Here is a 26,734-nt window from a genome sequence, read left to right as displayed (position 1 = left end):
AAACTACTGAGGGAGAGGCATCACGTACCAATCTATCAACCGTCTACACAGGCAAACTACTGAGGGAGAGGCATCACGTACCAATCTATCAACCGTCTACACAGGAAACTACTGAGGGAGAGGCATCACGTACCAATCTATCAACCGTCTACACAGGGAAACTACTGAGGGAGAGGGTACCAATCTATCAACCGTCTCACTGTAAACTACTGAGGGAGAGGCATCACGTACCAATCTATCAACCGTCTACACAGGCAAACTACTGAGGGAGAGGCATCACGTACCAATCTATCAACCGTCTACACAGGAAACTACTGAGGAGAGGCATCACGTACCAATCTATCAACCGTCTACACAGGAAACTACTGAGGGAGAGGCATCACGTACCAATCTATCAACCGTCTACACAGGCAAACTACTGAGGGAGAGGCATCACGTACCAATCTATCAACCGTCTACACAGGAAACTACTGAGGGAGAGGCATCACGTACCAATCTATCAACCGTCTACACAGGAAACTACTGAGGGAGAGGAGTACCAATCTATCAACCGTCTACACAGGCAAACTACTGAGGAGAGGCATCACGTACCAATCTATCAACCGTCTACACAGGCAAACTACTGAGGGAGAGGCATCACGTACCAATCTATCAACCGTCTACACAGGGAAACTACTGAGGGAGAGGCATCACGTACCAATCTATCAACCGTCTACACAGGGAAACTACTGAGGGAGAGGCATCACGTACCAATCTATCAACCGTCTACACAGGGAAACTACTGAGGAGAGGCATCACGTACCAATCTATCAACCGTCTACACAGGGAAACTACTGAGGGAGAGGCATCACGTACCAATCTATCAACCGTCTACACAGGCAAACTACTGAGGGAGAGGCATCACGTACCAATCTATCAACCGTCTACACAGGCAAACTACTGAGGGAGAGGCATCACGTACCAATCTATCAACCGTCTACACAGGGAAACTACTGAGGAGAGGCATCACGTACCAATCTATCAACCGTCTACACAGGGAAACTACAGGCATCACGTAAACTCAACCTTCTACACAGGCAAACTACTGAGGGAGAGGCATCACGTACCAATCTATCAACCGTCTACACAGGAAACTACTGAGGGAGAGGCATCACGTACCAATCTATCAACCGTCTACACAGGCAAACTACTGAGGGAGAGGCATCACGTACCAATCTATCAACCGTCTACACAGGGAAACTACTGAGGGAGAGGCATCACGTACCAATCTATCAACCGTCTACACAGGTAAACTACTGAGGAGAGGCATCACGTACCAATCTATCAACCGTCTACACAGGCAAACTACTGAGGGAGAGGCATCACGTACCAATCTATCAACCGTCTACACAGGGAAACTACTGAGGGAGAGGCATCACGTACCAATCTATCAACCTTCTACACAGGAAACTACTGAGGGAGAGGCATCACGTACCAATCTATCAACCGTCTACACAGGAAACTACTGAGGAGAGGCATCACGTACCAATCTATCAACCGTCTACACAGGGAAACTACTGAGGGAGAGGCATCACGTACCAATCTATCAACCGTCTACACAGGCAAACTACTGAGGAGAGGCATCAACCAATCTATCAACCGTCTACACAGGAAACTACTGAGGGAGAGGCATCACGTACCAATCTATCAACCGTCTACACAGGCAAACTACTGAGGGAGAGGCATCACGTACTAATCTATCAACCTTCTACACAGGCAAACTACTGAGGGAGAGGCATCACGTACCAATCTATCAACCGTCTACACAGGGAAACTACTGAGGAGAGGCATCACGTACCAATCTATCAACCGTCTACACAGGAAACTACTGAGGGAGAGGCATCACGTACCAATCTATCAACCTTCTACACAGGCAAACTACTGAGGAGAGGCATCACGTACCAATCTATCAACCTTCTACACAGAGAAACTGAGGTAGAGACATCACGTACCAATCTATCAACCGTCTACACAGGGAAACTGAGGGAGAGGCATCACGTACCAATCTATCAACCGTCTACACAGGGAAACTGAGGGAGAGGCATCACGTACCAATCTATCAACCGTCTACACAGGGAAACTGAGGGAGAGGCATCACGTACCAATCTATCAACCTTCTACACAGAGAAACTGAGGTAGAGACATCACGTACCAATCTATCAACCGTCTACAGAGGCAAACTACTGAGGGAGAGGCATCACGTACCAATCTATCAACCGTCTACACAGGCAAACTACTGAGGGAGAGGCATCACGTACCAATCTATCAACCTTCTACACAGAGAAACTGAGGGAGAGACATCACGTACCAATCTATCAACCGTCTACACAGGGAAACTACTGAGGAGAGGTACCAATCTATCATCACAGGGAAACTACTGAGGAGAGGCATCACGTACCAATCTATCAACCGTCTACACAGGCAAACTACTGAGGAGAGGCATCACGTACCAATCTATCAACCGTCTACACAGGCAAACTACTGAGGAGAGGCATCACGTACCAATCTATCAACCGTCTACACAGGCAAACTACTGAGGGAGAGGCATCACGTACCAATCTATCAACCGTCTACACAGGCAAACTACTGAGGAGAGGCATCACGTACCAATCTATCAACCGTCTACACAGGCAAACTACTGAGGGAGAGGCATCACGTACCAATCTATCAACCGTCTACACAGGAAACTACTGAGGGAGAGGCATCACGTACCAATCTATCAACCGTCTACACAGGGAAACTACTGAGGGAGAGGCATCACGTACCAATCTATCAACCGTCTACACAGGAAACTACTGAGGGAGAGGCATCACGTACCAATCTATCAATCTACACAGGAAACTACAGGCATCCGTACCAATCTATCAACCGTCTACACAGGCAAACTACTGAGGAGAGGCATCACGTACCAATCTATCAACCGTCTACACAGGCAAACTACTGAGGGAGAGGCATCACGTACCAATCTATCAACCGTCTACACAGGCAAACTACTGAGGGAGAGGCATCACGTACCAATCTATCAACCTTCTACACAGGCAAACTACTGAGGGAGAGGCATCACGTACCAATCTATCAACCGTCTACACAGGAAACTACTGAGGAGAGGCATCACGTACCAATCTATCAACCGTCTACACAGGGAAACTACTGAGGGAGAGGCATCACGTACCAATCTATCAACCGTCTACACAGGCAAACTACTGAGGGAGAGGCATCACGTACCAATCTATCAACCGTCTACACAGGGAAACTACTGAGGAGAGGCATCACGTACCAATCTATCAACCGTCTACACAGGAAACTACTGAGGGAGAGGCATCACGTACCAATCTATCAACCGTCTACACAGGCAAACTACTGAGGGAGAGGCATCACGTACCAATCTATCAACCGTCTACACAGGAAACTACTGAGGGAGAGGCATCACGTACCAATCTATCAACCGTCTACACAGGAAACTACTGAGGGAGAGGCATCACGTACCAATCTATCAACCGTCTACACAGTAAACTACTGAGGGAGAGGCATCACGTACCAATCTATCAACCGTCTACACAGGAAACTACTGAGGGAGAGGCATCACAAACTACTACCAATCTATCAACCGTCTACACAGGCAAACTACTGAGGAGAGGGCATCACGTACCAATCTATCAACCGTCTACACAGGAAACTACTGAGGGAGAGGCATCACGTACCAATCTATCAACCGTCTACACAGGGAAACTACTGAGGGAGAGGCATCACGTACCAATCTATCAACCGTCTACACAGGCAAACTACTGAGGGAGAGGCATCACGTACCAATCTATCAACCGTCTACACAGGCAAACTACTGAGGGAGAGGCATCACGTACCAATCTATCAACCTACTGAGGAGAGGCATCATGTACCAATCTATCAACAGGGAAACTACTGAGGAGAGGCATCACGTACCAATCTATCAACCGTCTACACAGCAAACTACTGAGGGAGAGGCATCACGTACCAATCTATCAACCGTCTACACAGGCAAACTACTGAGGGAGAGGCATCACGTACCAATCTATCAACCGTCTACACAGGCAAACTCATCACGTACCAATCTATCAACTATCAACCGTCACAGGCAAACTACTGAGGGAGAGGCATCACGTACCAATCTATCAACCGTCTACACAGGGAAACTACTGAGGAGAGGCATCACGTACCAATCTATCAACCGTCTACACAGGGAAACTACTGAGGAGAGGCATCACGTACCAATCTATCAACCGTCTACACAGGGAAACTACTGAGGGAGAGGCATCACGTACCAATCTATCAACCGTCTACACAGGCAAACTACTGAGGGAGACAGGTAAATCTATCAACCGTCTACTGAGGGAGAGGCATCACGTACCAATCTATCAACCGTCTACACAGGCAAACTACTGAGGAGAGGCATCACGTACCAATCTATCAACCGTCTACACAGGCAAACTGAGGGAGAGGCATCACGTACCAATCTATCAACCGTCTACACAGGCAAACTACTGAGGAGAGGCATCACGTACCAATCTATCAACCGTCTACACAGGCAAACTACTGAGGAGAGGCATCACGTACCAATCTATCAACCGTCTACACAGGCAAACTACTGAGGGAGAGGCATCACGTACCAATCTATCAACCGTCTACACAGGGAAACTACTGAGGGAGAGGCATCACGTACCAATCTATCAACCGTCTACACAGGGAAACTACTGAGGAGAGGCATCACGTACCAATCTATCAACCGTCTACACAGGGAAACTACTGAGGAGAGGCATCACGTACCAATCTATCAACCGTCTACACAGGGAAACTACTGAGGGAGAGGCATCACGTACCAATCTATCAACCGTCTACACAGGCAAACTACTGAGGGAGAGGCATCAACCAATCTATCAACCGTCTACACAGGCAAACTACTGAGGGAGAGGCATCACGTACCAATCTATCAACCGTCTACACAGGCAAACTACTGAGGGAGAGGGTACCAATCTATCAACCGTCTACACAGGAAACTACTGAGGGAGAGGCATCACGTACCAATCTATCAACCGTCTACACAGGCAAACTACTGAGGGAGAGGCATCACGTACCAATCTATCAACCGTCTACACAGGCAAACTACTGAGGAGAGGCATCACGTACCAATCTATCAACCGTCTACACAGGAAACTACTGAGGGAGAGGCATCACTACCAATCTATCAACCGTCTACACAGGCAAACTACTGAGGGAGAGGCATCACGTACCAATCTATCAACCGTCTACACAGGAAACTACTGAGGGAGAGGCATCACGTACCAATCTATCAACCGTCTACACAGGAAACTACTGAGGAGAGGCATCACGTACCAATCTATCAACCGTCTACACAGGAAACTACTGAGGGAGAGGCATCACGTACCAATCTATCAACCGTCTACACAGGAAACTACTGAGGGAGAGGCATCACGTACCAATCTATCAACCGTCTACACAGGCAAACTACTGAGGAGAGGCATCACGTACCAATCTATCAACCGTCTACACAGGCAAACTACTGAGGAGAGGCATCACGTACCAATCTATCAACCGTCTACACAGGCAAACTACTGAGGAGAGGCATCACGTACCAATCTATCAACCGTCTACACAGGCAAACTACTGAGGGAGAGGCATCACGTACCAATCTATCAACCGTCTACACAGGGAAACTACTGAGGGAGAGGCATCACGTACCAATCTATCAACCGTCTACACAGGGAAACTACTGAGGGAGAGGCATCACGTACCAATCTATCAACCGTCTACACAGGAAACTACTGAGGAGAGGCATCACGTACCAATCTATCAACCGTCTACACAGGCAAACTACTGAGGGAGAGGCATCACGTACCAATCTATCAACCGTCTACACAGGAAACTACTGAGGGAGAGGCATCACGTACCAATCTATCAACCGTCTACACAGGGAAACTACTGAGGAGAGGCATCACGTACCAATCTATCAACCGTCTACACTGTAAACTACTGAGGAGAGGCATCACTACCAATCTATCAACCGTCTACACAGGGAAACTACTGAGGGAGAGGCATCACGTACCAATCTATCAACCGTCTACACAGGCAAACTACTGAGGGAGAGGCATCACGTACCAATCTATCAACCTTCTACACAGGGAAACTACTGAGGAGAGGCATCACGTACCAATCTATCAACCGTCTACACAGGGAAACTACTGAGGGAGAGGCATCACGTACCAATCTATCAACCGTCTACACAGGGAAACTACTCTATCAATCTATCAACCGTCTACACAGGAAACTACTGAGGGAGAGGCATCACGTACCAATCTATCAACCGTCTACACAGGAAACTACTGAGGGAGAGGCATCACGTACCAATCTATCAACCGTCTACACAGGCAAACTACTGAGGGAGAGGCATCACGTACCAATCTATCAACCGTCTACACAGGCAAACTACTGAGGGAGAGGCATCACGTACCAATCTATCAACCGTCTACACAGGGAAACTACTGAGGAGAGGCATCACGTACCAATCTATCAACCGTCTACACAGGGAAACTACTGAGGGAGAGGCATCACGTACCAATCTATCAACCGTCTACACAGGCAAACTACTGAGGAGAGGCATCACGTACCAATCTATCAACCGTCTACACAGGAAACTACTGAGGGAAACTCTATCAACCGTCTACACAGGCAAACTACTGAGGGAGAGGCATCACGTACCAATCTATCAACCGTCTACACAGGAAACTACTGAGGAGAGGCATCACGTACCAATCTATCAACCGTCTACACAGGGAAACTACTGAGGGAGAGGCATCACGTACCAATCTATCAACCGTCTACACAGGCAAACTACTGAGGGAGAGGCATCACGTACCAATCTATCAACCGTCTACACAGGGAAACTACTGAGGGAGAGGCATCATGTACCAATCTATCAACCGTCTACACAGGAAACTACTGAGGGAGAGGCATCACGTACCAATCTATCAACCGTCTACACAGGGAAACTACTGAGGGAGAGGCATCACGTACCAATCTATCAACCGTCTACACTGAAACTACTGAGGGAGAGGCATCACGTACCAATCTATCAACCGTCTACACAGGGAAACTACTGAGGAGAGGCATCACGTACCAATCTATCAACCGTCTACACAGGCAAACTACTGAGGAGAGGCATCACGTACCAATCTATCAACCGTCTACACAGGAAACTACTGAGGGAGAGGCATCACGTACCAACTATGAGGAAACTACTGAGGGAGAGGCATCACGTACCAATCTATCAACCGTCTACACAGGGAAACTACTGAGGGAGAGGCATCACGTACCAATCTATCAACCGTCTACACAGGGAAAACTCTCATCAATCTATCAACCGTCTACACAGGAAACTACTGAGGGAGAGGCATCACTATACCAATCTATCAACCGTCTACACAGGCAAACTACTGAGGGAGAGGCATCACGTACCAATCTATCAACCGTCTACACAGGCAAACTACTGAGGGAGAGGCATCACGTACCAATCTATCAACCGTCTACACAGGCAAACTACTGAGGGAGAGGCATCACGTACCAATCTATCAACCGTCTACACAGGCAAACTACTGAGGGAGAGGCATCACGTACCAATCTATCAACCGTCTACACAGGCAAACTACTGAGGGAGAGGCATCACGTACCAATCTATCAACCGTCTACACAGGGAAACTACTGAGGGAGAGGCATCACGTACCAATCTATCAACCGTCTACACAGGGAAACTACTGAGGGAGAGGCATCACGTACCAATCTATCAACCGTCTACACAGGAAACTACTGAGGGAGAGGCATCACGTACCAATCTATCAACCGTCTACACAGGCAAACTACTGAGGGAGAGGCATCACGTACCAATCTATCAACCGTCTACACAGGAAACTACTGAGGGAGAGGCATCACGTACCAATCTATCAACCGTCTACACAGGCAAACTACTGAGGGAGAGGCATCACGTACCAATCTATCAACCGTCTACACAGGCAAACTACTGAGGGAGAGGCATCACGTACCAATCTATCAACCGTCTACACAGGAAACTACTGAGGGAGAGGCATCACTACCAATCTGTCTACACAGGGAAACTACTGAGGGAGAGGCATCACGTACCAATCTATCAACCGTCTACACAGGAAACTACTGAGGGAGAGGCATCACGTACCAATCTATCAACCGTCTACACAGGCAAACTACTGAGGGAGAGGCATCACGTACCAATCTATCAACCGTCTACACAGGCAAACTACTGAGGGAGAGGCATCACGTACCAATCTATCAACCGTCTACACAGGGAAACTACTGAGGGAGAGGCATCACGTACCAATCTATCAACCGTCTACACTGTAAACTACTGAGGGAGAGGCATCACGTACCAATCTATCAACCGTCTACACAGGAAACTACTGAGGAGAGGCATCACGTACCAATCTATCAACCGTCTACACAGGGAAACTACTGAGGGAGAGGCATCACGTACCAATCTATCAACCGTCTACACAGGGAAACTACTGAGGGAGAGGCATCACGTACCAATCTATCAACCGTCTACAGGAAACACAGGGAAACTACTGAGGGAGAGGCATCACGTACCAATCTATCAACCGTCTACACAGGCAAACTACTGAGGGAGAGGCATCACGTACCAATCTATCAACCGTCTACACAGGCAAACTACTGAGGAGAGGCATCACGTACCAATCTATCAACCGTCTACACAGGCAAACTACTGAGGGAGAGGCATCACGTACCAATCTATCAACCGTCTACACAGGCAAACTACTGAGGGAGAGGCATCACGTACCAATCTATCAACCGTCTACACAGGGAAACTACTGAGGAGAGGCATCACGTACCAATCTATCAACCGTCTACACAGGCAAACTACTGAGGGAGAGGCATCACGTACCAATCTATCAACCGTCTACACAGGAAACTACTGAGGGAGAGGCATCACGTACCAATCTATCAAACACAGGAAACTACTGAGGGAGAGGCATCACACAATCTATCAAACAGGCAAACTACTGAGGGAGAGGCATCACGTACCAATCTATCAACCGTCTACACAGGCAAACTACTGAGGGAGAGGCATCACGTACCAATCTATCAACCGTCTACACAGGCAAACTACTGAGGGAGAGGCATCGTACCAATCTATCAACCGTCTACACAGGAAACTACTGAGGGAGAGGCATCACGTACCAATCTATCAATCTACACAGGAAACTACAGGCATCCGTACCAATCTATCAACCGTCTACACAGGCAAACTACTGAGGAGAGGCATCACGTACCAATCTATCAACCGTCTACACAGGCAAACTACTGAGGGAGAGGCATCACGTACCAATCTATCAACCGTCTACACAGGCAAACTACTGAGGGAGAGGCATCACGTACCAATCTATCAACCGTCTACACAGGAAACTACTGAGGGAGAGGCATCACGTACCAAATCAACCTTCTATCAGGGAAACTACTGAGGGAGAGGCATCACGTCAATCATCAACCGTCTACACAGGCAAACTACTGAGGGAGAGGCATCACGTACCAATCTATCAACCGTCTACACAGGGAAACTACTCAGGCATCCGTACCAATCTATCAACCGTCTACACAGGCAAACTACTGAGGGAGAGGCATCACGTACCAATCTATCAACCGTCTACACAGGCAAACTACTGAGGGAGAGGCATCACGTACCAATCTATCAACCGTCTACACAGGGAAACTACTGAGGAGAGGCATCACGTACCAATCTATCAACCGTCTACACAGGGAAACTACTGAGGGAGAGGCATCACGTACCAATCTATCAACCGTCTACACAGGCAAACTACTGAGGAGAGGCATCACGTACCAATCTATCAATCTACACCAAACTACTGAGGGAGGCATCAGGCATCACGTACCAATCTATCAACCGTCTACACAGGCAAACTACTGAGGGAGAGGCATCACGTACCAATCTATCAACCGTCTACACAGGGAAACTACTGAGGGAGAGGCATCACGTACCAATCTATCAACCGGCAAACTCTACACAGGTACCAAACTACTGAGGAGAGGCATCACGTACCAATCTATCAACCGTCTACACAGGAAACTACTGAGGGAGAGGCATCACGTACCAATCTATCAACCTTCTACACAGAGAAACTACTGAGGGAGAGGCATCACGTACCAATCTATCAACCGTCTACACAGGGAAACTACTGAGGGAGAGGCATCACGTACCAATCTATCAACCTTCTACACAGGGAAACTGAGGGAGAGGCATCACGTACCAATCTATCAACCGTCTACACAGGCAAACTACTGAGGGAGAGGCATCACGTACCAATCTATCAACCGTCTACACAGGGAAACTGAGGGAGAGGCATCACGTACCAATCTATCAACCGTCTACACAGGGAAACTGAGGGAGAGGCATCACGTACCAATCTATCAACCGTCTACACAGGCAAACTACTGAGGGAGAGGCATCACGTACCAATCTATCAACCGTCTACACAGGGAAACTACTGAGGGAGAGGCATCACGTACCAATCTATCAACCGTCTACACAGGGAAACTGAGGGAGAGGCATCACGTACCAATCTATCAACCGTCTACACAGGGAAACTACTGAGGGAGAGGCATCACGTACCAATCTATCAACCGTCTACACAGGGAAACTGAGGGAGAGGCATCACGTACCAATCTATCAACCTTCTACACAGAGAAACTGAGGGAGAGGCATCATGTACCAATCTATCAACCGTCTACACAGGGAAACTACTGAGGGAGAGGCATCACGTACCAATCTATCAACCGTCTACACTGTAAACTACTGAGGGAGAGGCATCACGTACCAATCTATCAACCGTCTACACAGGCAAACTACTGAGGGAGAGGCATCACGTACCAATCTATCAACCGTCTACACTAAACTACAGGGAAACTCACTACACAGGGAGGGAGAGGCATCACGTACCAATCTATCAACCGTCTACACAGGGAAACTACTGAGGGAGAGGCATCACGTACCAATCTATCAACCGTCTACACAGGGAAACTACTGAGGGAGAGGCATCATGTACCAATCTATCAACCGTCTACACAGGGAAACTACTGAGGGAGAGGCATCACGTACCAATCTATCAACCGTCTACACTGTAAACTACTGAGGGAGAGGCATCACGTACCAATCTATCAACCGTCTACACAGGCAAACTACTGAGGAGAATCACTACCAATCTATGTCTACACAGGAAACTACTGAGGGAGAGGCATCACGTACCAATCTATCAACCGTCTACACAGGGAAACTACTGAGGGAGAGGCATCACGTACCAATCTATCAACCTTCTACACAGGGAAACTACTGAGGGAGAGGCATCACGTACCAATCTATCAACCGTCTACACAGGCAAACTACTGAGGGAGAGGCATCACGTACCAATCTATCAACCGTCTACACAGGGAAACTACTGAGGGAGAGGCATCACGTACCAATCTATCAACCGTCTACACAGGGAAACTACTGAGGGAGAGGCATCACGTACCAATCTATCAACCGTCTACACAGGCAAACTACTGAGGGAGAGGCATCACGTACCAATCTATCAACCGTCTACACAGGGAAACTACTGAGGGAGAGGCATCACGTACCAATCTATCAACCTTCTACACAGGAAACTACTGAGGGAGAGGCATCACGTACCAATCTATCAACCGTCTACACAGGGAAACTACTGAGGGAGAGGGCAATCTATCAACCGTCTACACTGAAACTACTGAGGGAGAGGCATCACGTACCAATCTATCAACCGTCTACACAGGCAAACTACTGAGGGAGAGGCATCATGTACCAATCTATCAACCGTCTACACAGGGAAACTACTGAGGGAGAGGCATCATGTACCAATCTATCAACCGTCTACACAGGCAAACTACTGAGGGAGAGGCATCATGTACCAATCTATCAACCGTCTACACAGGGAAACTACTGAGGGAGAGGCATCACGTACCAATCTATCAACCGTCTACACAGGGAAACTACTGAGGGAGAGGCATCACGTACCAATCTATCAACCGTCTACACTGAAACTACTGAGGGAGAGGCATCATGTACCAATCTATCAACTGTCTACACAGGCAAACTACTGAGGGAGAGGCATCACGTACCAATCTATCAACCGTCTACACAGGTAAACTACTGAGGGAGAGGCATCATGTACCAATCTATCAACCGTCTACACAGGGAAACTACTGAGGGAGAGGCATCACGTACCAATCTATCAACCGTCTACACAGGCAAACTGAGGGAGAGGCATGTACTAATCTATCAACCTTCTACACAGGCAAACTACTGAGGGAGAGGCATCACGTACCAATCTATCAACCGTCTACACAGGGAAACTACTGAGGGAGAGGCATCACGTACCAATCTATCAACCGTCTACACAGGGAAACTGAGGGAGAGGCATCACGTACCAATCTATCAACCTTCTACACAGAGAAACTGAGGGAGAGACATCACGTACCAATCTATCAACCGTCTACACAGGGAAACTACTGAGGGAGAGGCATCACGTACCAATCTATCAACCGTCTACACAGGGAAACTACTGAGGGAGAGGCATCACGTACCAATCTATCAACCGTCTACACAGGGAAACTACTGAGGGAGAGGCATCACGGTCTACACAGGTAAACTACTGAGGGAGAGGCATCACGTACCAATCTATCAACCGTCTACACAGGCAAACTACTGAGGGAGAGGCATCACGTACCAATCTATCAACCGTCTACACAGGGAAACTACTGAGGGAGAGGCATCACGTACCAATCTATCAACCGTCTACACAGGGAAACTACTGAGGGAGAGGCATCACGTACCAATCTATCAACCGTCTACACAGGGAAACTACTGAGGGAGAGGCATCATGTACCAATCTATCAACCGTCTACACAGGGAAACTACTGAGGGAGCATCAGGCATCACGTACCAATCTGAGGGAGAGGCATCAACCAATCTATCAACCGTCTACACAGGCAAACTACTGAGGGAGAGGCATCACGTACCAATCTATCAACCGTCTACACTGTAAACTATGAGGGAGAGGCATCATGTACCAATCTATCAACCGTCTACACAGGGAAACTACTGAGGGAGAGGCATCACGTACCAATCTATCAACCGTCTACACAGGGAAACTACTGAGGGAGAGGCATCACGTACCAATCTATCAACCGTCTACACATGCAAACTACTGAGGGAGAGGCATCATGTACCAATCTATCAACTGTCTACACAGGCAAACTACTGAGGGAGAGGCATCATGTACCAATCTATCAACCGTCTACACAGGGAAACTACTGAGGGAGAGGCATCACGTACCAATCTATCAACCTTCTACACAGGGAAACTACTGAGGGAGAGGCATCACGTAACAATCTATCAACCTTCTAAACTCAGGTAAACTACTGAGGGAGAGGCATCATGTACCAATCTATCAACTGTCTACACAGGCAAACTACTGAGGGAGAGGCATCACGTACCAATCTATCAACCGTCTACACAGGCAAACTACTGAGGGAGAGGCATCATGTACCAATCTATCAACCGTCTACACAGGGAAACTACTGAGGGAGAGGCATCAGTACCAATCTATCACCGTCTACACAGGAAACTACTGAGGGAGAGGCATCACGTACCAATCTATCAACCGTCTACACAGGCAAACTACTGAGGGAGAGGCATCACGTACCAATCTATCAACCGTCTACACAGGGAAACTACTGAGGGAGAGGCATCACGTACCAATCTATCAACCGTCTACACAGGGAAACTACTGAGGGAGAGGCATCACGTACCAATCTATCAACCGTCTACACAGGCAAACTACTGAGGGAGAGGCATCACGTACCAATCTATCAACCGTCTACACAGGGAAACTACTGAGGGAGAGGCATCACGTACCAATCTATCAACCGTCTACACAGGGAAACTACTGAGGGAGAGGCATCACGTACCAATCTATCAACCGTCTACACAGGCAAACTACTGAGGGAGAGGCATCACGTACCAATCTATCAACCTTCTACACAGGCAAACTACTGAGGGAGAGGCATCACGTACCAATCTATCAACCGTCTACACAGGGAAACTACTGAGGGAGAGGCATCACGTACCAATCTATCAACCGTCTACACAGGGAAACTACTGAGGGAGAGGCATCACGTACCAATCTATCAACCGTCTACACAGGGAAACTACTGAGGGAGAGGCATCACGTACCAATCTATCAACCGTCTACACAGGCAAACTACTGAGGGAGAGGCATCACGTACCAATCTATCAACCGTCTACACAGGGAAACTACAGGCATCACGTAAATCTATCAACCGTCTACACAGGCAAACTACTGAGGAGAGGCATCACGTACCAATCTATCAACCGTCTACACAGGGAAACTACTGAGGGAGAGGCATCATGTACCAATCTATCAACCGTCTACACAGGGAAACTACTGAGGGAGAGGCATCACGTACCAATCTATCAACCGTCTACACAGGGAAACTACTGAGGGAGAGGCATCACGTACCAATCTATCAACCGTCTACACAGGCAAACTACTGAGGGAGAGGCATCACGTACCAATCTATCAACCGTCTACACAGGGAAACTACTGAGGGAGAGGCATCACGTACCAATCTATCAACCGTCTACACAGGGAAACTACTGAGGGAGAGGCATCACGTACCAATCTATCAACCTTCTACTCAGGTAAACTACTGAGGGAGAGGCATCATGTACCAATCTATCAACTGTCTACACAGGCAAACTACTGAGGGAGAGGCATCATGTACCAATCTATCAACCGTCTACACAGGGAAACTACTGAGGAGAGGCATCACGTACCAATCTATCAACCGTCTACACTAAACTACTGAGGAGAGGCATCACGTACCAATCTATCAACCGTCTACACAGGCAAACTACTGAGGAGAGGCATCACGTACCAATCTATCAACCGTCTACACAGGAAACTACTGAGGAGAGGCATCACGTACCAATCTATCAACTACACAGGGAAACTCTATCAACCGTCTACACAGGCAAACTACTGAGGGAGAGGCATCACGTACCAATCTATCAACCGTCTACACAGGAAACTACTGAGGGAGAGGCATCACGTACCAATCTATCAACCGTCTACACAGGAAACTACTGAGGGAGAGGCATCACGTACCAATCTATCAACCGTCTACACAGGCAAACTACTGAGGAGAGGCATCACGTACCAATCTATCAACGTCTACACAGGCAAACTACTGAGGGAGAGGCATCACTATCAATCTATCAACCGTCTACACAGGAAACTACTGAGGGAGAGGCATCACGTACCAATCTATCAACCGTCTACACAGGGAAACTACTGAGGGAGAGGCATCACGTACCAATCTATCAACCGTCTACACAGGAAACTACGAAACTACTGAGGGAGAGGCATCACGTACCAATCTATCAACCGTCTACAGTAAACTACTGAGGGAGAGGCATCACGTACCAATCTATCAACCGTCTACACAGGCAAACTACTGAGGAGAGGCATCACGTACCAATCTATCAACCGTCTACACAGGAAACTACTGAGGGAGAGGCATCACGTACCAATCTATCAACCGTCTACACAGGGAAACTACTGAGGGAGAGGCATCACGTACCAATCTATCAACCGTCTACACAGGAAACTACTGAGGGAGAGGCATCACGTACCAATCTATCAACCGTCTACACAGGGAAACTACTGAGGAGAGGCATCACGTACCAATCTATCAACCGTCTACACAGGGAAACTACTGAGGAGAGGCATCACGTACCAATCTATCAACCGTCTACACAGGGAAACTACTGAGGGAGAGGCATCACGTACCAATCTATCAACCGTCTACACAGGAAACTACTGAGGAGAGGCATCATGTACCAATCTATCAACCGTCTACACAGGGAAACTACTGAGGGAGAGGCATCACGTACCAATCTATCAACTGTCTACACAGGCAAACTACTGAGGGAGAGGCATCACGTACCAATCTATCAACCTTCTACACAGGCAAACTACTGAGGGAGAGGCATCACGTACCAATCTATCAACCGTCTACACAGGGAAACTACTGAGGGAGAGGCATCACGTACCAATCTATCAACCGTCTACACAGGGAAACTACTGAGGGAGAGGCATCACGTACCAATCTATCAACCGTCTACACAGGGAAACTACTGAGGGAGAGGCATCACGTACCAATCTATCAACCGTCTACACAGGGAAACTACTGAGGGAGAGGCATCACGTACCAATCTATCAACCGTCTACACAGGGAAACTACTGAGGGAGAGGCATCACGTACCAATCTATCAACCGTCTACACAGGAAACTACTGAGGAGAGGCATCACGTACCAATCTATCAACCGTCTACACTGTAAACTACAGGGACCAATCTATCAACCGTCTACACAGGCAAACTACTGAGGAGAGGCATCACGTACCAATCTATCAACCGTCTACACAGGGAAACTACTGAGGGAGAGGCATCACGTACCAATCTATCAACCGTCTACACAGGCAAACTACTGAGGAGAGGCATCACGTACCAATCTATCAACCGTCTACACAGGGAAACTACTGAGGGAGAGGCATCACGTACCAATCTATCAACCGTCTACACAGGGAAACTACTGAGGAGAGGCATCACGTACCAATCTATCAACCGTCTACACAACTACTGAGGGAGAGGCATCACGTACCAATCTCAACCGTCTACACAGGCAAACTACTGAGGGAGAGGCATCACGTACCAATCTATCAACCGTCTACACAGGGAAACTACTGAGGGAGAGGCATCATGTACCAATCTATCAACCGTCTACACAGGAAACTACTGAGGGAGAGGCATCCGTACCAATCTATCAACCGTCTACACAGGGAAACTACTGAGGGAGAGGCATCACGTACCAATCTATCAACCGTCTACACAGGGAAACTACTGAGGAGAGGCATCATGTACCAATCTATCAACCGTCTACACAGGAAACTACTGAGGGAGAGGCATCACGTACCAATCTATCAACCGTCTACACTGTAAACTACTGAGGGAGAGGCATCACGTACCAATCTATCAACCGTCTACACAGGCAAACTACTGAGGGAGAGGGTACCAATCTATCAACCTTCTACACAGAGAAACTGAGGGAGAGGCATCACGTACCAATCTATCAACCGTCTACACAGGCAAACTACTGAGGGAGAGGCATCACGTACCAATCTATCAACCTTCTACACAGAGAAACAGGGTACCAATCTATCAACCTTCTACACAGAGAAACTGAGGGAGAGGCATCACGTACCAATCTATCAACCGTCTACACAGACAAACTACTGAGGAGAGGCATCATGTACCAATCTATCAACCTTCTACACAGAGAAACTGAGGAGAGGCATCACGTACCAATCTATCAACCGTCTACACAGACAAACTACTGAGGAGAGGCATCACGTACCAATCTATCAACCGTCTACACAGAGAAACTACTGAGGAGAGGCATCACGTACCAATCTATCAACCGTCTACAAACTACAGGCATCAAACTACTGAGGGAGAGGCATCACGTACCAATCTATCAACCGTCTACACAGGAAACTACTGAGGGAGAGGCATCATGTACCAATCTATCAACCTTCTACACAGGGAAACTACTGAGGAGAGGCATCATACCAATCTATCAACCGTCTACACAGGGAAACTACTGAGGAGAGGCATCACGTACCAATCTATCAACCGTCTACACAGGCAAACTACTGAGGAGAGGCATCACGTACCAATCTATCAACCGTCTACACAGGGAAACTACTGAGGAGAGGCATCACGTACCAATCTATCAACCGTCTACACAGGAAACTACTGAGGGAGAGGCATCATGTACCAATCTATCAACCGTCTACACAGGGAAACTACTGAGGAGAGGCATCACGTACCAATCTATCAACCTTCTACACAGGGAAACTACTGAGGGAGAGGCATCATGTACCAATCTATCAACCGTCTACACAGGGAAACTACTGAGGGAGAGGCATCACGTACCAATCTATCAACCGTCTACACAGGGAAACTGCTGAGGGAGAGGCATCACGTACCAATCTATCAACCGTCTACACAGGGAAACTACTGAGGGAGAGGCATCACGTACCAATCTATCAACCGTCTACACAGGGAAACTACTGAGGGAGAGGCATCACGTACCAATCTATCAACCGTCTACACAGGGAAACTACTGAGGGAGAGGCATCACGTACCAATCTATCAACCGTCTACACAGGGAAACTACTGAGGGAGAGGCATCACGTACCAATCTATCAACCGTCTACACAGGGAAACTACTGAGGAGAGGCATCATGTACCAATCTATCAACCGTCTACACAGGAAACTACTGAGGAGAGGCATCATGTACCAATCTATCAACCGTCTACACAGGGAAACTACTGAGGGAGAGGCATCACGTACCAATCTATCAACCGTCTACACAGGGAAACTACTGAGGGAGAGGCATCACGTACCAATCTATCAACCGTCTACACAGGGAAACTACTGAGGGAGAGGCATCACGTACCAATCTATCAACCGTCTACACAGGGAAACTACTGAGGGAGAGGCATCACGTACCAATCTATCAACCGTCTACACAGGGAAACTACTGAGGAGAGGCATCACGTACCAATCTATCAACCGTCTACACAGGGAAACTACTGAGGAGAGGCATCACGTACCAATCTATCAACCGTCTACACAGGGAAACTACTGAGGGAGAGGCATCACGTACCAATCTATCAACCGTCTACACAGGAAACTACTGAGGAGAGGCATCACGTACCAATCTATCAACCGTCTACACAGGAAACTACTGAGGAGAGGCATCACGTACCAATCTATCAACCGTCTACACAGGGAAACTACTGAGGAGAGGCATCACGTACCAATCTATCAACCGTCTACACAGGGAACACTACAGGGTACCAATCTATCAAACTACTGAGGGAGAGGCATCACGTACCAATCTATCAACCGTCTACACAGGGAAACTACTGAGGAGAGGCATCACGTACCAATCTATCAACCGTCTACACAGGAAACTACTGAGGAGAGGCATCACGTACCAATCTATCAACCGTCTACACAGGGAAACTACTGAGGAGAGGCATCACGTACCAATCTATCAACCGTCTACACAGGCAAACTACTGAGGGAGAGGCATCACGTACCAATCTATCAACCGTCTACACAGGGAAACTACTGAGGGAGAGGCATCACGTACCAATCTATCAACCGTCTACACAGGGAAACTACTGAGGGAGAGGCATCACGTACCAATCTATCAACCGTCTACACAGGGAAACTACTGAGGGAGAGGCATCACGTACCAATCTATCAACCGTCTACACAGGAAACTACTGAGGGAGAGGCATCACGTACCAATCTATCAACCGTCTACACAGGAAACTACTGAGGAGAGGCATCACGTACCAATCTATCAACCGTCTACACAGGAAACTACTGAGGAGAGGCATCACGTACCAATCTATCAACCGTCTACACAGGGAAACTACTGAGGGAGAGGCATCACGTACCAATCTATCAACCGTCTACACAGGGAAACTACTGAGGGAGAGGCATCACGTACCAATCTATCAACCGTCTACACAGGAAACTACTGAGGGAGAGGCATCACGTACCAATCTATCAACCGTCTACACAGGAAACTACTGAGGGAGAGGCATCACGTACCAATCTATCAACCGTCTACACAGGCAAACTACTGAGGAGAGGCATCACGTACCAATCTATCAACTACACAGGAAACTACTGAGGAGAGGCATCATGTACCAATCTATCAACCGTCTACACAGGAAACTACTGAGGAGAGGCATCACGTACCAATCTATCAACCGTCTACACAGGAAACTACTGAGGGAGAGGCATCACGTACCAATCTATCAACCGTCTACACAGGCAAACTACTGAGGGAGAGGCATCACGTACCAATCTATCAACCGTCTACACAGGAAACTACTGAGGGAGAGGCATCACGTACCAATCTATCAACCGTCTCAACCGTCTCAACCGTCTACACAGGAAACTACTGAGGGAGAGGCATCACGTACCAATCTATCAACCGTCTACACAGGCAAACTACTGAGGGAGAGGCATCACGTACCAATCTATCAACCGTCTACACAGGGAAACTACTGAGGGAGAGGCATCACGTACCAATCTATCAACCGTCTACACTGTAAACTACTGAGGGAGAGGCATCACGTACCAATCTATCAACCGTCTACACAGGCAAACTACTGAGGGAGAGGCATCATGTACCAATCTATCAACGTACCAATCTATCAACCGTACTACAGGGAAACTACTGAGGGAGAGGCATCATGTACCAATCTATCAACCGTCTACACAGAGAAACTGAGGGAGAGGCATCACGTACCAATCTAAACTGTACCAACTATCAACCTTCTACACAGAGAAACTGAGGGAGAGGCATCACGTACCAATCTATCAACCGTCTACACACAAACTACTGAGGGGAGAGGCATCACGTACCAATCTATCAACCGTCTACACAGGAAACTACTGAGGAGAGGCATCACGTGCCTCTATCAAGAAAGAGGCATCACGTACCAATCTATCAACCGTCTACACAGGCAAACTACTGAGGGAGAGGCATCACGTACCAATCTATCAACCGTCTACACAGAAACTACTGAGGGAGAGGCATCACGTACCAATCTATCAACCGTCTACACAGGAAACTACTGAGGGAGAGGCATCACGTACCAATCTATCAACCGTCTACACAGGGAAACTACTGAGGGAGAGGCATCACGTACCAATCTATCAACCGTCTACACAGGGAAACTACTGAGGGAGAGGCATCACGTACCAATCTATCAACCGTCTACACAGGGAAACTACTGAGGGAGAGGCATCACGTACCAATCTATCAACCGTCTACACAGGAAACTACTGAGGGAGAGGCATCACGTACCAATCTATCAACCGTCTACACAGGGAAACTACTGAGGAGAGGCATCACGTACCAATCTATCAACCGTCTACACAGGGAAACTACTGAGGGAGAGGCATCACGTACCAATCTATCAACCGTCTACACAGGGAAACTACTGAGGGAGAGGCATCACGTACCAATCTATCAACCGTCTACACAGGGAAACTACTGAGGAGAGGCATCATGTACCAATCTATCAACCGTCTACACAGGGAAACTACTGAGGGAGAGGCATCACGTACCAATCTATCAACCGTCTACACAGGAAACTACTGAGGGAGAGGCATCACGTACCAATCTATCAACCGTCTACACAGGGAAACTACTGAGGGAGGCATCAGTACCAATCTATCAACCGTCTACACAGGAAACTACTGAGGAGAGGCATCACGTACCAATCTATCAACCGTCTACACAGGGAAACTACTGAGGGAGAGGCATCACGTACCAATCTATCAACCGTCTACACAGGGAAACTACTGAGGGAGAGGCATCACGTACCAATCTATCAACCGTCTACACAGGAAACTACTGAGGGAGAGGCATCACGTACCAATCTATCAACCGTCTACACAGGGAAACTACTGAGGGAGAGGCATCACGTACCAATCTATCAACCGTCTACACAGGGAAACTACTGAGGGAGAGGCATCACGTACCAATCTATCAACCGTCTACACAGGAAACTACTGAGGGAGAGGCATCACCAATCTATCAACCGTCTACACAGGGAAACTACTGAGGAGAGGCATCAACCAATCTATCAACCGTCTACACAGGGAAACTACTGAGGAGAGGCATCACGTACCAATCTATCAACCGTCTACACAGGAAACTACTGAGGGAGAGGCATCACGTACCAATCTATCAACCGTCTACACAGGCAAACTACTGAAACTACTGAGGAGGGAGAGGCATCACGTACCAATCTATCAACCGTCTACACAGGGAAACTACTGAGGAGAGGCATCACGTACCAATCTATCAACCGTCTACACAGGGAAACTACTGAGGGAGAGGCATCACGTACCAATCTATCAACCGTCTACACAGGAAACTACTGAGGGAGAGGCATCACGTACCAATCTATCAACCGTCTACACAGGGAAACTACTGAGGGAGAGGCATCACGTACCAATCTATCAACCGTCTACACAGGAAACTACTGAGGGAGAGGCATCACGTACCAATCTATCAACCGTCTACACAGGCAAACTACAGGCATCAAACTACTGAGGGAGAGGCATCACGTACCAATCTATCAACCGTCTACACAGGCAAACTACTGAGGGAGAGGCATCACGTACCAATCTATCAACCGTCTACACACAGGGTACCAATCTAAACTACTGAGGGAGAGGCATCACGTACCAATCTATCAACCGTCTACACAGAAACTACTGAGGGAGAGGCATCACGTACCAATCTATCAACCGTCTACACAGGAAACTGAGGGAGAGGCATCACGTACCAATCTATCAACCGTCTACACAGGCATCAAACTACTGAGAAACTGAGGGAGAGGCATCACGTACCAATCTATCAACCGTCTACACAGACAAACTACTGAGGAGAGGCATCACGTACCAATATATCAACCGTCTACACAGGGAAACTACTGAGGGAGAGGCATCACGTACCAATCTATCAACCGTCTACACAGGGAAACTACTGAGGGAGAGGCATCACGTACCAATCTATCAACCGTCTACACAGGGAAACTACTGAGGGAGAGGCATCACGTACCAATCTATCAACCGTCTACACAGGCAAACTACTGAGGGAGAGGCATCACGTACCAATCTATCAACCGTCTACACAGGAAACTACTGAGGGAGAGGCATCACGTACCAATCTATCAACCGTCTACACAGGGAAACTACTGAGGGAGAGGCATCACGTACCAATCTATCAACCGTCTACACAGGGAAACTACTGAGGAGAGGCATCACGTACCAATCTATCAACCGTCTACACAGGAAACTACTGAGGGAGAGGCATCACGTACCAATCTATCAACCGTCTACACAGGGAAACTACTGAGGGAGAGGCATCACGTACCAATCTATCAACCGTCTACACAGGAAACTACTGAGGGAGAGGCATCACGTACCAATCTATCAACCGTCTACACAGGGAAACTACTGAGGGAGAGGCATCACGTACCAATCTATCAACCGTCTACACAGGGAAACTACTGAGGAGAGGCATCACGTACCAATCTATCAACCGTCTACACAGGGAAACTACTGAGGGAGAGGCATCACGTACCAATCTATCAACCGTCTACACAGGGAAACTACTGAGGGAGAGGCATCACGTACCAATCTATCAACCGTCTACACAGGGAAACTACTGAGGAGAGGCATCACGTACCAATCTATCAACCGTCTACACAGGGAAACTACTGAGGGAGAGGCATCACGTACCAATCTATCAACCGTCTACACAGGCAAACTACTGAGGAGAGGCATCAAATCTATCAACCGTCTACACAGGGAAACTACTGAGGGAGAGGCATCACGTACCAATCTATCAACCGTCTACACAGGGAAACTACTGAGGGAGAGGCATCACGTACCAATCTATCAACCGTCTACACAGGGAAACTACTGAGGGAGAGGCATCACGTACCAATCTATCAACCGTCTACACAGGGAAACTACTGAGGGAGAGGCATCACGTACCAATCTATCAACCGTCTACACAGGGAAACTACTGAGGGAGAGGCATCACGTACCAATCTATCAACCGTCTACACAGGGAAACTACTGAGGAGAGGCATCACGTACCAATCTATCAACCGTCTACACAGGGAAACTACTGAGGAGAGGCATCACGTACCAATCTATCAACCTTCTACACAGGGAAACTACTGAGGGAGAGGCATCACGTACCAATCTATCAACCGTCTACACAGGCAAACTACTGAGGGAGAGGCATCACGTACCAATCTATCAACCGTCTACACAGGGAAACTACTGAGGGAGAGGCATCACGTACCAATCTATCAACCGTCTACACAGGGAAACTACTGAGGGAGAGGCATCACGTACCAATCTATCAACCGTCTACACAGGGAAACTACTGAGGGAGAGGCATCACGTACCAATCTATCAACCGTCTACACAGGGAAACTACTGAGGGAGAGGCATCACGTACCAATCTATCAACCGTCTACACAGGGAAACTACTGAGGGAAGGCATCACTGATCTATCAAGAGGAAACATGAGGACGTACCAATCTATCAACCGTCTACACAGGGAAACTACTGAGGAGAGGCATCACGTACCAATCTATCAACCGTCTACACAGGGAAACTACTGAGGGAGAGGCATCACGTACCAATCTATCAACCTTCTACACAGGGAAACTACTGAGGGAGAGGCATCACGTACCAATCTATCAACCGTCTACACAGGGAAACTACTGAGGGAGAGGCATCACGTACCAATCTATCAACCGTCTACACAGGAAACTACTGAGGGAGAGGCATCACGTACCAATCTATCAACCGTCTACACAGGAAACTACTGAGGGAGAGGCATCACGTACCAATCTATCAACCGTCTACACAGGGAAACTACTGAGGGAGAGGCATCACGTACCAATCTATCAACCGTCTACACAGGAAACTACTGAGGGAGAGGCATCACGTACCAATCTATCAACCGTCTACACAGGAAACTACTGAGGGAGAGGCATCACGTACCAATCTATCAACCGTCTACACAGGCAAACTACTGAGGAGAGGCATCACGTACCAATCTATCAACCGTCTACACAGGGAAACTACTGAGGGAGAGGCATCACGTACCAATCTATCAACCGTCTACACAGGAAACTACTGAGGGAGAGGCATCACGTACCAATCTATCAACCTTCTACACAGGGAAACTACTGAGGAGAGGCATCACGTACCAATCTATCAACCGTCTACACAGGAAACTACTGAGGGAGAGGCATCACGTACCAATCTATCAACCGTCTACACAGGGAAACTACTGAGGAGAGGCATCACGTACCAATCTATCAACCGTCTACACAGGGAAACTACTGAGGGAGAGGCATCAACCAATCTATCAACCGTCTACACAGGAAACTACTGAGGAGAGGCATCACGTACCAATCTATCAACCGTCTACACAGGGAAACTACTGAGGGAGAGGCATCACGTACCAATCTATCAACCGTCTACACAGGGAAACTACTGAGGGAGAGGCATCACGTACCAATCTATCAACCGTCTACACAGGCAAACTACTGAGGAGAGGCATCACGTACCAATCTATCAATACACAGGAAACTACTGAGGGAGAGGCATCACGTACCAATCTATCAACCGTCTACACAGGGAAACTACTGAGGGAGAGGCATCACGTACCAATCTATCAACCGTCTACACAGGGAAACTACTGAGGGAGAGGCATCACGTACCAATCTATCAACCGTCTACACAGGAAACTACTGAGGGAGAGGCATCATGTACCAATCTATCAACCGTCTACACAGGGAAACTACTGAGGAGAGGCATCACGTACCAATCTATCAACCGTCTACACAGGGAAACTACTGAGGGAGAGGCATCACGTACCAATCTATCAACCGTCTACACAGGAAACTACTGAGGAGAGGCATCACGTACCAATCTATCAACCGTCTACACAGGGAAACTACTGAGGGAGAGGCATCACGTACCAATCTATCAACCGTCTACACAGGGAAACTACTGAGGGAGAGGCATCACGTACCAATCTATCAACCGTCTACACAGGGAAACTACTGAGGGAGAGGCATCACGTACCAATCTATCAACCGTCTACACAGGGAAACTACTGAGGGAGAGGCATCACGTACCAATCTATCAACCGTCTACACAGGAAACTACTGAGGAGAGGCAATCTATCAACCGTCTACACACGTACCAATCTATCAACCGTCTACACAGGAAACTACTGAGGAGAGGCATCACGTACCAATCTATCAACCGTCTACACAGGGAAACTACTGAGGGAGAGGCATCACGTACCAATCTATCAACCGTCTACACAGGCAAACTACTGAGGGAGAGGCATCACGTACCAATCTATCAACCTTCTACACAGGAAACTACTGAGGGAGAGGCATCACGTACCAATCTATCAACCGTCTACACAGGGAAACTACTGAGGAGAGGCATCACGTACCAATCTATCAACCGTCTACACAGGGAAACTACTGAGGGAGAGGCATCACGTACCAATCTATCAACCGTCTACACAGGGAAACTACTGAGGAGAGGCATCACGTACCAATCTATCAACCGTCTACACAGGGAAACTACTGAGGAGAGGCATCACGTACCAATCTATCAACCGTCTACACAGGAAACTACTGAGGGAGAGGCATCACGTACCAATCTATCAACCGTCTACACAGGAAACTACTGAGGGAGAGGCATCACGTACCAATCTATCAACCGTCTACACAGGAAACTACTGAGGAGAGGCATCACGTACCAAT

At 48.0% G+C, this 26,734-nt stretch overlaps 1 long non-coding RNA gene across 4 annotated transcripts in view; it reads right to left on the bottom strand.

Annotated features, from left to right (window-relative positions):
- Positions 1-24,681, bottom strand: part of LOC127930095 (uncharacterized) — a 40,685-nt gene extending 16,004 nt beyond the window's left edge. For 2 of the 4 annotated variants that reach the window (XR_008136702.1, XR_008136704.1), the window contains exon 1: positions 24,088-24,416. This is a non-coding gene — a long non-coding RNA (uncharacterized LOC127930095). Of the gene's footprint in view, positions 1-11,460; positions 11,779-24,087; positions 24,417-24,589 lie in introns of those variants that run through there. The other 2 variants (XR_008136701.1, XR_008136706.1) reach the window with 2 other exon arrangements.
- Between the last annotated feature and the right edge of the window lie 2,053 nt (positions 24,682-26,734).

The sequence above is a fragment of the Oncorhynchus keta genome, chromosome 5 (genome assembly GCF_023373465.1).
Source record: "Oncorhynchus keta strain PuntledgeMale-10-30-2019 chromosome 5, Oket_V2, whole genome shotgun sequence".
Taxonomy (NCBI): Eukaryota; Metazoa; Chordata; class Actinopteri; order Salmoniformes; family Salmonidae; genus Oncorhynchus; species Oncorhynchus keta.
Note: the sequence above shows the minus strand (reverse complement) of the source record. Positions and strands in the feature narration are given on the sequence as shown.